This window comes from Dermochelys coriacea, chromosome 23 (assembly GCF_009764565.3).
Source record: "Dermochelys coriacea isolate rDerCor1 chromosome 23, rDerCor1.pri.v4, whole genome shotgun sequence".
Classification (NCBI taxonomy): Eukaryota; Metazoa; Chordata; order Testudines; family Dermochelyidae; genus Dermochelys; species Dermochelys coriacea.
Window position 1 is genome coordinate 7,742,234 of NC_050090.1, and position 12,117 is coordinate 7,754,350.

At 49.5% G+C, this 12,117-nt stretch overlaps 1 protein-coding gene across 4 annotated transcripts in view; it reads right to left on the bottom strand.

Annotated features, from left to right (window-relative positions):
* Positions 1 to 12,117, bottom strand: part of LOC119847424 (deleted in malignant brain tumors 1 protein-like) — a 60,203-nt gene that overhangs the window by 5,227 nt on the left and 42,859 nt on the right. The gene's annotated exons all lie outside the window — the stretch shown is intronic.

Sequence of the window (12,117 nt, forward strand, 5' to 3'; positions counted from 1 at the left end):
CCGTCAAGGCCCCACTATGGATAATGCAACAAATGGGCAACACTCCTCATTTAGGAAGAGCAGAGTGGGCACATGGCAGTGGGGGGTGGCACCCTGACTTGCTTTAAAGTTAGTGAGCACTCAGCTGTGCTGGACATGGAAAGCGTAGGGAACACTGTTCCCATTGAGACATGGCAAGAGGGGGTACCACTAGGATCTGCAACGCCCCCCAAATCAAAGACTAGGATGAACAGCACTTTGAATACCTGCTGCAGTGTGTTGAAAGACACTCTGTGTTGCTCTGGGGAATCAGTCTATGGGAGCCTGCTGGGGTCTTGTGCTGCCACGAGAAAAACATCCCTGGAGTTTCTAAGAATGATCAATGATAATTTTCTAACACATCAAGTATGGCCCCTGATTCGGGCTGGCCCTACAGGAGACTGACGGATAAAGGAGAATTTATCACAGAATTACAAATGGGAAGGTGCAGAAGTGCAAGTGATCCAGACCCGATTACACTGGCTATATGCAAACACAAAAAACTGCCCTGACAGTGGTGATGGGGTGTACCAGATGTTTGCTGCCCTCTTATGGACACCCCACCACTTCGGCACACCCTGCCCTGACAGGCTGCCCTGCTGGAAGGGAAGAGCAGTGAGTTCAGATTGCCAGGGGATGCCGTGAGAGGTCTCCCATGATCAGCTGCAGGCAGAATCAGCAAGAGTTGGTTCCTCAGCACCTAGAAGCATGGGGAGCAGAGAGAGATCAGGGCCCAGCAGGGCAGATGAAAAGGGCTGGCTCCTTCTAGCGGCCCGTTCTGGTAAAGCTGGGACAGGGAGCGCTGGTGGGCCAGTTTCCCAAAGCTGAAAACAATTATGAACAAAATTGATTGAGAAGAAAGGTTTAAACCCAAACTGTGAATGATAATTGGAAAATCTTTAGGATGCCCTAGTGGTCGCTCTGAATGATCCCAACTAACACTGCAACCCCCCAGTCCCAGCCGTCAACTCTACAATCACAGAAGATTGATTAGTTGGTTAAAAAAATATCCTGGTTCAGAAGGGAAGTAATGCAGCAACAAATAATAATAATAATGATGACTAATAATTAAAACAATATCTAACAAACAGAAAATGAGGGAAGCTGAAAGCGAAGGCTATAAATTAGCAGTAAGGAGATGCAGACAGTTGATAAGGGAACCTAAAGTATCAGTGTATATAATCTATGGCCAGTGCACTTCAGTACAGTTATGCTGGGGCTGGTGGGGATTGCAGTGTTAGTTGGGATCATTCAGAGTGATCAATAGGGGCACAGAGCAAATAGGTAAGAGTCTCTGTGTGTAAACAGGAACTGAAGGCAGCCCTGGGTATCTGTCATCTCTACAGGGTGTGAGGGGTGGGATCAACGAAAAGCCCAAGAGATCACAGAGCACCCCCTCAGAAAGGGGAAAGGGGGAAAGGAAAACAGACCAGCTGGCTATCCAGCAAGGCCAGAACAGCCCAAAGCTGCAGAGCTAACAGCCGAGCAGACGGAGAAGAGGCCTAAATGCACAGAGGGCCCAGAGAGACGGGCTGTGGTGAGTCCAGGCTGCAGCAGGGAATGAGGGTGGGTGAGTAAGGGATGCAGAAGCTAAGATGAGGGTTGCCAACATTGTATTTAAAAATACAGGCCAGACCTCAGATGTCCCCAGTCTTGACTTGAACCCCTGGTGGCAAGTCCCTTTCCCCCCCCACCTCCGACTTCCTAGGGCTTGTCTCTCTCCAGCTTTGGATGCTGCAGAGATCCCAGGTCCTCAGGTGCTGGGTCAGCATCTGCTGCGACTCCTGTTCAGGTTCTGCGTGGGCACCAGGTGCCGAGTTGGAGGCTGCAGTTGCTGGTCTTTGCCTGCTGCCGGGCTGTGAACCCTACTGGGGACGTTAGCAGAGACTCTGCTAGCGGGCAGGCTACACCCTGGGAGTACTGACCCCCTGCCAGACAGACCCTTCCTGACCTTGGCCCTTCAGCACAACTCCAGGGACAAAGCCCCGTCCACTTGCCCTCTTAGACAGGGCCTGCGCCGGGGCCGTGCTCAAGGGCTGGAGTCAGCAGGGGGCCCTGTCCAGCAGGGGGCCAGTATTCACAGGCGCATCTTTCTACTCCCCTCCCGACCCTGAGCCCCTGAGCGCAGCCCTGTCTGCTTTCCCTGAGAAGCACTGAAGGTTTGGGAGGGGAGTGGAAAGATGCACCTGTGAGTACTGGCCCCTGCTGTTGGAATACAGGATAAAAGGTGTCCCGTGCTGACTCAGTACGTGACAGGCAATTTTCTGTTTAAATAAGCGACATCCCTTGTAATACGGGAATGTTGGCAACCCTAGATGAGACCCACAGCAACATCGGTCAACAAATGCTTCCTTAGTGGGCCACATCACCCTAGGCTACATAAAGGCAACACAGAAAAAGGGGAAGGGTTCACAGTCTGGTAAAACAGCAGAAACAGCTCCATCAGACCCAGCCTTTTCCAAACCCCCCCCCTGCAGAATGTGATTGACAGCACCCTGCAGGTTGGCCACTCTGGGTAGGCAGATTACAGAAGTTCCCTCAGGTGTAAGTCTTTCTGAGCTCAGCAATCAGAGGAGAAACAAGGGAATGCCGTGCACTGTACAATGGGCCTGCAGCGGAGTCGTTGTCCCTCCCAGAAGCCTCACAGCTTCTCAGATGAAACCGTTCAAGACAGTGAGAAGAACTGGATGAGCATTTCATGCCACGCTACACTGTGGTGTCTGAGCAGGTACAATTTCACTTATGCAAGCCGGAGAAGAGGGAGCCAGTGAATGAGTTACAAGAGCCCAGGAGAACCTAGTCGAACACTGTGGCTATGGGGAGGTGAGAGAAGAACGTATCAGAGACAGGCTCATGGTAGGGCTGAGGGTCAGCCAACTAACAGAACGACCCCAAAATGTCCCCAAACTAGACCGTTGATGGTCTGAGTTCCAGAGAGTTCAGGAGAAGGAAGATGAATAGAAAAAACTCAGCAGAAGAGGGATTTTGACAGGGGCCACAGAGTCAAATGCTTGGGAATACCAAATCCCAGCGATCACATTGGGGTGGAAGATTCTCGAGAAAAGGGGGCAGCACTGGGATGTGCTGGGACCCCTCAATCCTACTTTGATAGAGAGTCATCTGTTGAAACTGGTGTCATAGATTTATAGGTTCTAAAACCAGAAGGGACCATTGTGATCATCTATTCTCACCTCTGGTGTAACAGGCCAGAGAACTGTCCAGAAACAATTCCTAGAGCAGATGGTTTAGAAAAACGTCCAATCTTAATTAAAAAATTGCAAGCGATGGAGAATCCATCACAACCCTTGGAAAATTGTTCCAATGCTTAATTACTGTCACTCTTACAAATGTACGCTTTATTTCCAGTTTGAATTTGTCCAGCTTCATCTTCCAGCCATTGGATTGTACTATACCCTTCTTGGCTAGAGTGTTTGTTCCCTATGTAGGGACTTATAGACTGTGATCAAATCACCTGTGACGGGGTGGGGGAACCCCATCCAGTGTGGGGTGAGTGCACCCCATCCTCCGAGCTGCCTCAGGTCGGTGTGGCCAAATGGCTAGAGTCAATACAATTGCCTCTGCCTCCAGTACTGTATAGCCTAGTGGTCAGAGTCAATTCGGCTGCCCTTGTCCTCAGGGGTAGAAAACCTAATGGTAAGAGTTGATATGGATCTTTTATCCCTCATGGCTGTGTGGCCCAATGGCCAGAGTTAATAGGACTGCCCCGCACCTCAGAGCTGTGTGGTCCAGCCTCGAGAAGGCTGTCAACTAGCGGTCCAAGCTCTGGTTTGGAGGAATAGGGGTTGATAAGGAGGGCCTCCCTAGCTTTCCATGCCTTCAGCAGATTAACATGATACGTGCACATTGCACGACACCATACTGGTATCTAGACCTCATAATCTACTGGTCTGACCCGTCGAGTGACCTTGAAGGACCTTGCCACTTAGCCAGGAGCTTGGATTCCATCGAAGGTAACAGGAGTAGAACCCGGTTTGAAACTCAGTAATTGGCCCCTCTTATATTGCTGAGCCTGGGTTCTCTGGGCCTGTGTTAAATTCTCTTGCAAAGGTCCCCAGCATCAGGAATCGTTCCCACAACTGCAACACATGATGAGCCACTCCCTTCGCCCTCTCGATGGATGCCAGGCCAGAAGAACCTCCGTGTACTCTCTGGAGGGTTTTTTCCTCTGAGTGGGCCACATGTAAAAGGCCCTGGTACAACTTTCAAATAACCAACAGCTATCACAGCATTTCTTAGATCTGGGGTTCCTCCACTACCCTATAGAGGCAGTCCCACCGTATCTTGAAGTAGGGCCCCCAAGAGGTCTGGGGCACACCCTCTTCCTCCTGGTCCCTAGTGTGGCCTGTTCCCAGGCTCGACTAAGAGTCTGAGTTGCTCCCGTTGCTTGCAGACAAAATCACCATCACTCTCAAGTTCTGCCTGTGAGTCTTCTCTGGGTGTGTCTGCCTGAGTGAGAGACAAGATCAGGGATCCTCACAAGCTGAGAGGGTCTTCTAGGCTGTAACCGAGGAGCTCCCACAGCGTTGTCCCATCATTATCCGCTATTAGCGAGTAATGGGTGCATCCTTGCAAGAGTTCCTGAAACCACAGCTAGTCCCACCCCAGATCACTGGATAGTCCAGTTTAGGGGCCACATTGCACTACGGTGGGAGATGTCTAGCGTTGCCCAGGTAGTTGGATAAGAGTGCACATCTCCGTGGATGCATTGTAATGCTATTTGGGTCTTGTTCGGCTCAGGATCTGGGATCAGTTCACCCTGGAAAAGGGTTTGGCTACATCCAGAGTCAATCAGCGCCACCGCGGATGTCTCATTTACAAGCACAGGGACTCAGAGCTTCCCCAGGGTCCTCTTTCAAGTGCGTGGGCTGGATACCCAAACAGTTACCATCCATATAGTGACAATCCCAGATGAAATGTCCCTCTTAGACACACACACATACTTCCTCAGCTGATGGGTATGCTTTTACCCAGCCAATCTCTGCTCAGGGGTCTTCCTCCTGCCGAGTTGAGACTCGGGTGGCCATCAATCTCCGGGTCAGGTCTGAGGTAATGCCTGGGCCCCCAGATGAATGTCATGGCCCTCCAGGTTTAGTCTGGTGTGTACTTTCCTCAACGGTTTACCTCTTCCCCCCGAATCATCAGTCATGTGAGATTGCTCCACACTTTCAGCTGCTAAGTAATCTTCCAGCAGTACAACGGCATCCACAAGTGTCACAGGCTGGTGTCACCATACCCTTGCCTTCCTTCCTGCCAGGAGGATCTGGGTGAACTGCTCGAGGTTTACAGCCTCTGCCACCTGGGCTCCAGACCTCTTGTTGGGCTCCAGCCACCTTCAGGCATAATCTCTGAGGCATTGGGCTCCTGCCCTCGGTCTAGCCCCGGTGGGGTACCGCTCACGACGGGACCACTGTTGGTACCAGTCTGGTCAAAGATGGCTACCTTCACCTTGACATAATCCAAGGCATCCTGGTGATCCAAGTTTTGGTAAGACAGCTGGGCTGGCCCCATCAGGTATGGGGCTAGAAGGGTAGCCCAGTGTTCTGGAGGTCACTGAGCGGCCATGGCCACCCTTTAAAAGTCACTAGGAAGTCCTTGGGGTCATCCCCAGGCCCCATCTTGGCAAGCTGCAGTGGGAGGCCAGACAGCACGGACCCTGGGTTGGACTCAGTCGGGGTGACAGTCAAAGCCCCTCTAGGCCATAGTAACATTGCCATCTGCTGAACTAGCCTTTCCCGCTGGCCCTGTGGCTTCATAGATAGTTCACTCATCAATTGCTGTTGCTAGTTAGCGATCGGTTGCAACAGCTCCACCTGGTGCTGCTGTTGCCGAGTTGCTTGTGGTTGCTGGCTCTCAGGTAACCACTGCAAGACTTTATCCGACTCCACTTCTAATTCTAATATTCTCCCAATTCTACAACAAACACATGGAAAACCTGTCCCTCTGTCAGGTTCCTTAGTGTAAGCCTATCAGGAGGCTTTGATCAATGCCCACATTCTGCACCACGTGTGATGGGGTGAGAGAACCACAATGAATGCGGGTGAGTGCACCCCATACTCTGAGCTGACCTCTGCCTCAGCGCCATGAGGCCAATGGCTACAGTCGATATAATCGCCTCTGCCTCTGGGATGGTATGGCCGAGTGGTCAGAGTCAATTCTTCTCCCCTTGTCCTCAGGGGTAGAAAACCTAATGGTAAAGGTCGATACAGATGCCCTCTCCCTCAGGGCTGGATGGCCCAAAGGCCAGAGCCAATAGGACAGCCCATGTCTCAGGGCTGTGTGGCCCAATGGCCAGAGTCAGCAGAGTTGCCCTCTCTTGCAGGGCAGTAAGGCCTTGTGGTCAGTGTCAGTAGAGTTGCCCTAATCTTCAGGGCAGTAAGATCTTGCAGTCAGTGCCAATGGGCCGCCAGCTGGGGGTGTGTGTGCGGGGTGGCCAGGGTAGGAGGACCCAGGCCCACCCTGCTCCACTGGGTCCCGGCCCAGGGCCCTACCAGTGGCAGAGTGCTCCGCCACTGAGTCAGCGGGGCTGCAACCAAAACAAACCAACTTCCCACAGGACTATAGCTAGTCCCTACCGGGCCACTTCTTACCATGTCTCTTGGAGCTGCCATCGAGATCACCAGGCTTCTCGTGCATGCGGTTCCCAGTGACTCTGATCCCTCTCGGGTGTTTGCATGCACTTGGGCATATCTCTGGTCTCGGTGCCTCTGGCATCCACAGTCAGGGGTTCCAGCTGTTCCTAGGCAGGAGCTAGCAAGGAACATCTTTCCTCCTCGGTGGTCAGCCTAAACGGAGCCTGGCTGCTCCCTTTTATACTAGGGCTGTACCTGGCGCATGCCCAGTAGGGACGTGGGATGTGACTTCCTCAGCTCACAGCAGGGAGTTAACCCTTCCCCTTCCAGTATGGGGTGAGTGCACCCCCCACATCACCCTTTAACCTTCTCTTTGTTAAATAGATTGAGCTCCTTGAGTCTACCACTACAAAGCATGTTTTCTAATCCTATAATCATTCTCGTGGCTCTTCATTGAACCCTCTCCAATTGATCAACATCCTTCTTTAATTCTGGACACGAGAACTGGACACAGGATTCCAGAAGCAGTCACGCCAGTGCCAAGTACAGAGGTAAAATCACCTCTCTGCTCCCATTCGAAATTCCCCTGTTTATGCATTCCAGGATCACAATAGATCTATTGCTCATAGTGTCACAGTGAGGCAGGAGATCGCTCACACTTGCTAGGCAGGGAGAGGAGGGAAATCACTCACACTCCCTGGGCAGGGCCAGGAAGGGGATTGCTCACACTCCCTCAACAGGGCCAGCAGGAGATTGCTCACACTCCCTGGGCAGGGCGAGGCAGGAGATTCCTTCTCCAGCACAGTAAGGCAGGAGATCATTCACACTACCTCAGGCACAGCAAGGCAATAGATCGCTCAGACTCCCTCGGGCAGGGCGAGGCAGGAGATCTCTCACACTGCCTCGGACACAGTGAGGCAGGAGATTACTCACACTCCCTAAGCAAGGCGAGGCAGGAGAGCGCTCAACCTCCCTTGGGCAAAGGTGTCCTCCTCTCATCTCCCCTCCAATTGGCTCAGTCATCCTTCCATCCCCCTGGGTTCACCCTATCACAGAGCTCAACATCCTTGGCAAATTGACACACTGAAGTATTCCCCAGTTCCCATGTATTCCACAAGAAGCTTGTCTCCCTTTTTCGTCAGACCCAATAACCTGAGTTATATATCCAACACATGTTTTTGCTGCTCCTCTCTGCACATATTAAGGATCTGATACTTTCCTGTCTTATCTGTTAGCAGGGAGAGGCAAAAGTCCTTTGGGAGTCATGCCCTGCCCTAACCTACTAATGTTCACACAGATTGACTTGAAAAGCTCACTGCCAGAAACACTGCTTGGAAATTGGTAGTCGCTGACCATGTATGACACTTTCCCAAAGCATGTGGTGCTGCAGTGACTGAAGAGTAAAAGGACTGAAACAGCTATGACTGCATTGATGAAACAGATAGGGTTGAAGTTCATCCCACCAGGCTGCGCCTGCAGTTATGAGGAGAAGGAATTTATATCACAGTTACTACACGAGGTTTGCTGAGAACTCCAGATAACCAAGGTGAGTACCAGTGTTGCCTATCCTGTGAGTAAAGGGGCAGTGGAGAGAGTAAACCACACCATTGGTTCCATTCTTACAGCCTGAGTTGATGAAGACCAACAAGATTGGGAAATGAAGATATCATTTGTTATCTTAGCACAGCCATCAGTCAACTATCCCTTACTCTGCTTCTGAGATAATTTGTGGACCCTGAAAACTTGATGTTCAGCAGCAAGAACTGGCCAGGCCCCCTGCACCTATACAGGTCAGAGATACAGTGGAGTCTTAGGGCAGGTCGACACTACAAACTTGCATCAGCGCAGCTGCACCATTGTAGTTATGCTGCTGTAGCGCTTCTGATGAAGACGCTCTAAGCCAGGGGGTTTCAACCTTTTTTCGTTTGCAAACCTTGAAATATTTCGAATGGAGGTGGGGACCCCTTTGGAAATCTCAGAAATAGTCTGTGGTCTCCCAAGGGTTCATGGACCATAGGCTGAAAACAACGGTTCTATGGTAACAACAACCTTTCGTTGACCCCTTAGGCATAGTCTGCAAACACCCGGGGCACGCGGACCACAGATTGAAAACCACTGCTCTCAGCCGAGGGGAGAGCTCTCCGGTCGGCTTACTAACTCCATCTCCGTGAGAGGCAGTAGGTATGTCTACGGGAGACACTCTCCTGCCAACATAGCACTTTCTACATGGGGAGTTGAGGTCAGTATAGCTACGTCACTCAGAGGTGCGGATTTTTCACAGCCCTGAGCAACGTAGTTATACCGAAGTAATGGTGTAGCGTAACCCTGGCCTTGTCTCGGTGGCCTGAGGACAGCATTCCAGCAGGTGGAGGAACAGATGAGCCGGAAGGGAGCATGGCAGACATGAGATGCCAGGAGAGAGGAGAATGGAGTGCCCGTGCAGGAAGGACAGAAGGTGCAGCAGCGGCTACACGACTGGAAAAAGCCTCCTGGAAAACAATCCCAAATGTACTCCTTTTTGGAGGGGACTTTACATGGTCATTAAAAGCTGAACAACTTATCCTTGCTGATACCGAAAGCAAGAGCGTGCAGCTTACCTCAGCACACTGCCATCTTCTACAGACAGCCTGTCCACAACAGATAGGCCTCACCAAGAGGGCATGAGCCCTGAACTCACTGATAGTCTAGGTCCAGCTACAACTGATGTCTCCATGAGCGAATATAGGACTCGAGCAGGCAGAGTGACAAGGAAACCTGTGTGGATGGCAGAGTACCTGGGTTCCTAAGAGTTATTGTTTTAAATTCTCATTTAACTGGCAGTGGGGAGGGGAAAGCTCTAGTGATCAGTGCAGACAACACCAATACCAACAGATGGGGCTGATGCTGAATCTTTATCTGAGTCTTAAGTTACAGAGAATGACGCAGAGAAGGAGCCAAGACACAGCCAGAGAATCGTTGATCATGTGACCGTCTGAAACATGCTAAGAACTTTGGGGTCAGGGTGAGCTGAGAGAGACTTTGACCTGTGAACAACGAAACTCTCTCCTTTTGTTTGATTTCTGCTGTTTTCAGCGAGACGGGACTTTGTACATGCTTTGTACATAACCAGGACTGCATTGCAGAAATCCAGCAATGTTAATAACTGTCTCCCTGCTCTTACTTGATATTCCTCCACTTATACATCGCAGGATCACGTTTGCCCGCTTAGCTACAGCATCTTCAATCTCCCCTTCTATCAGAAACAACCCACTTGATCCTGAAAATTAGCTAACTGCTCTGATCAAAAAGGAGTAACTACAGTAAAAAGTAGTATTTGTAATGTATCAGGAACAAACAGAAATCCCAGGAATGGCCTAGATCCGATGCATGGCAGTGATGGTAAAATTGTCAATAAGGATGCAGAAAAGGCAGACATGGGAGATCAGTATTTCTGTTTTGCCTTTGGGAAGAAGCAGGATTACAGGTTCGGTTGATAAATATAACAGTATTTATGTACTATATGTAAGCACGATCTGAATGAGGGAAAGGACACTTGCCCAACATACTCTGGGGTAGGTATTTGCTCATGGTCATATTCTTTTGAATGGTGGTTGTGGTGTTTTTCCAAACTAATGCGGGTTCCTTTTACCTTTTTGTTAGATATTATCTTTGCTATACGCAGAGTCAGTGCTTGCAAGTTGGCAAGTATTGCCTTTGCGAGGCGCCTGAGGTGGTGTTTAATTTTCCCAGATCAGTGGGTGGGGGCTTGAGCCGGTTCTCTTTTGCTTTGTTTTGTATTGTGTTTCTTCTGTTTTGTATGCACCCTGACCCTTGCTGCTGGCTCCACCTGCTAGAAGGTTGCCCATACTTAGACTCTGTAAGGAGTTAGATATTCTGATAAGAAACATTAACACTATACAGAACCAACATAGCCCAGATCAAATGGATTAAAAAGTGGCTCTCAAAAATAATTGTAAATGGGACTCGTCATCTGGGGAGGGGAGGGGGATGTTTCTGGTGGGGTCTCAGAGGGATCTGGTCTTGATCCAGTGCTATTCAATATCTTTATCAGTGATCTAAAAGAGTATATCAATTCCTTGTTGGTAAAGTCTGCAGGAAACACAAAGATTAGTGGAGCAGTAAGTAAATAATAATGAGGCCAGGTCCTTTCTACACAGCAAACTGGGTCACTTTGTAAGATGGACTCATTTGGACAACATGTATTTAAACACAGACAAGTGTGAGGTCACACACCTAGGGACAAAGGCCCATGTCTTCAAGGATATTTAGGTGCCTAAGTCCCATTGACTGCACTGGGACGTGGCTGCCTGAGTCCCTTTTGGGATATAGGCCAAATAATGTAGGCCACGTGTACAGTACAGGAGACTGTAATGTGGAAAAGAATGACTCCGCAAAGAATTTAGTGGTCGTGGTAGAAACCAACTGAAGATGAGCTCTCTGCTCGGTGCTGTAGCTAGGAGGGCCACTGCAATCCCAGGATGTATAAATTGGAGAATGATGTTGAGTAGGATCAGGGAAGTGGTATCACCTCTGTAAACAGCATTAGCAAGACCATTACTGGATATTGTATCCAGCTCTCATGTCCATTCTTCAAACGGGATGATGACGAATTGGAAAGGGTTTAGAAAAGAGCGCCAAGTAGGGTCTGAGTTCTGGAAAACCAGCATCACAATGAAAAAAACACAGGAAGCTCTGTCATAGAATCATAGAAGATAAGGGTTGGAAGAGACCTCAGGAGGTCATCTAGTCCAATGCCCTGCTCAAAGAAGGACCAACACCAACTAAATCATCCCAGCCACGGCTTTCTCAAGCCAGGCCTTAAAAACCTCTAAGGATGGAGATTCTACCACCTCCCTAGGTAACCCATTCCAGTGCTTTACCACCCTTCTAGTGATATAGTGTTACATTTGCAAATGAATTTTAGTCAGTATATAATCCCTGCATCTTTAATTTTCACTCCATGCATCTGAAGAAGTGGGTTTTTTTACCCACGAAAGCTTATGCCTAAATAAATCTGTTAGTCTTTAAGGTGCCACTGGATGCCTTGTTGTCCTCTTCATACCAGCTGCCAGCTAGACATTGAGCTGTTGATCACTACTGGTTGAGCCCGATGATCTAGACAGCTTTCTATCCACCTTATAGTTCATTCATCCTATTTAGTTTAATTAAGAGAAAGTTAAGAGATGACTTGATTGCACTCTATCAGTACCTATTGGAGGACACAGAGGGCTCTCGAATCCAGCAGGCAAAAACAGAATGAGATCCAGTGACTGAAGCCAGATATATTTAGAAATATCAGGGCATTGATACCAGTGAGGTTAATTAATTACTGAAACAATGTATCTAGGGACATGTGAGATCCTCTGGCACTTTAAGTCTATACAGGAAGAAGAAGATTGGGCGTCTTTCTTAAAAATCTGTTATAATTCAAACAGAAGTTGTGGCCTTGGCTCAAGAGAGATTCTCTCACCATGTTTTGCCGATGGCCTGACTCAATGCTCAAACCGCT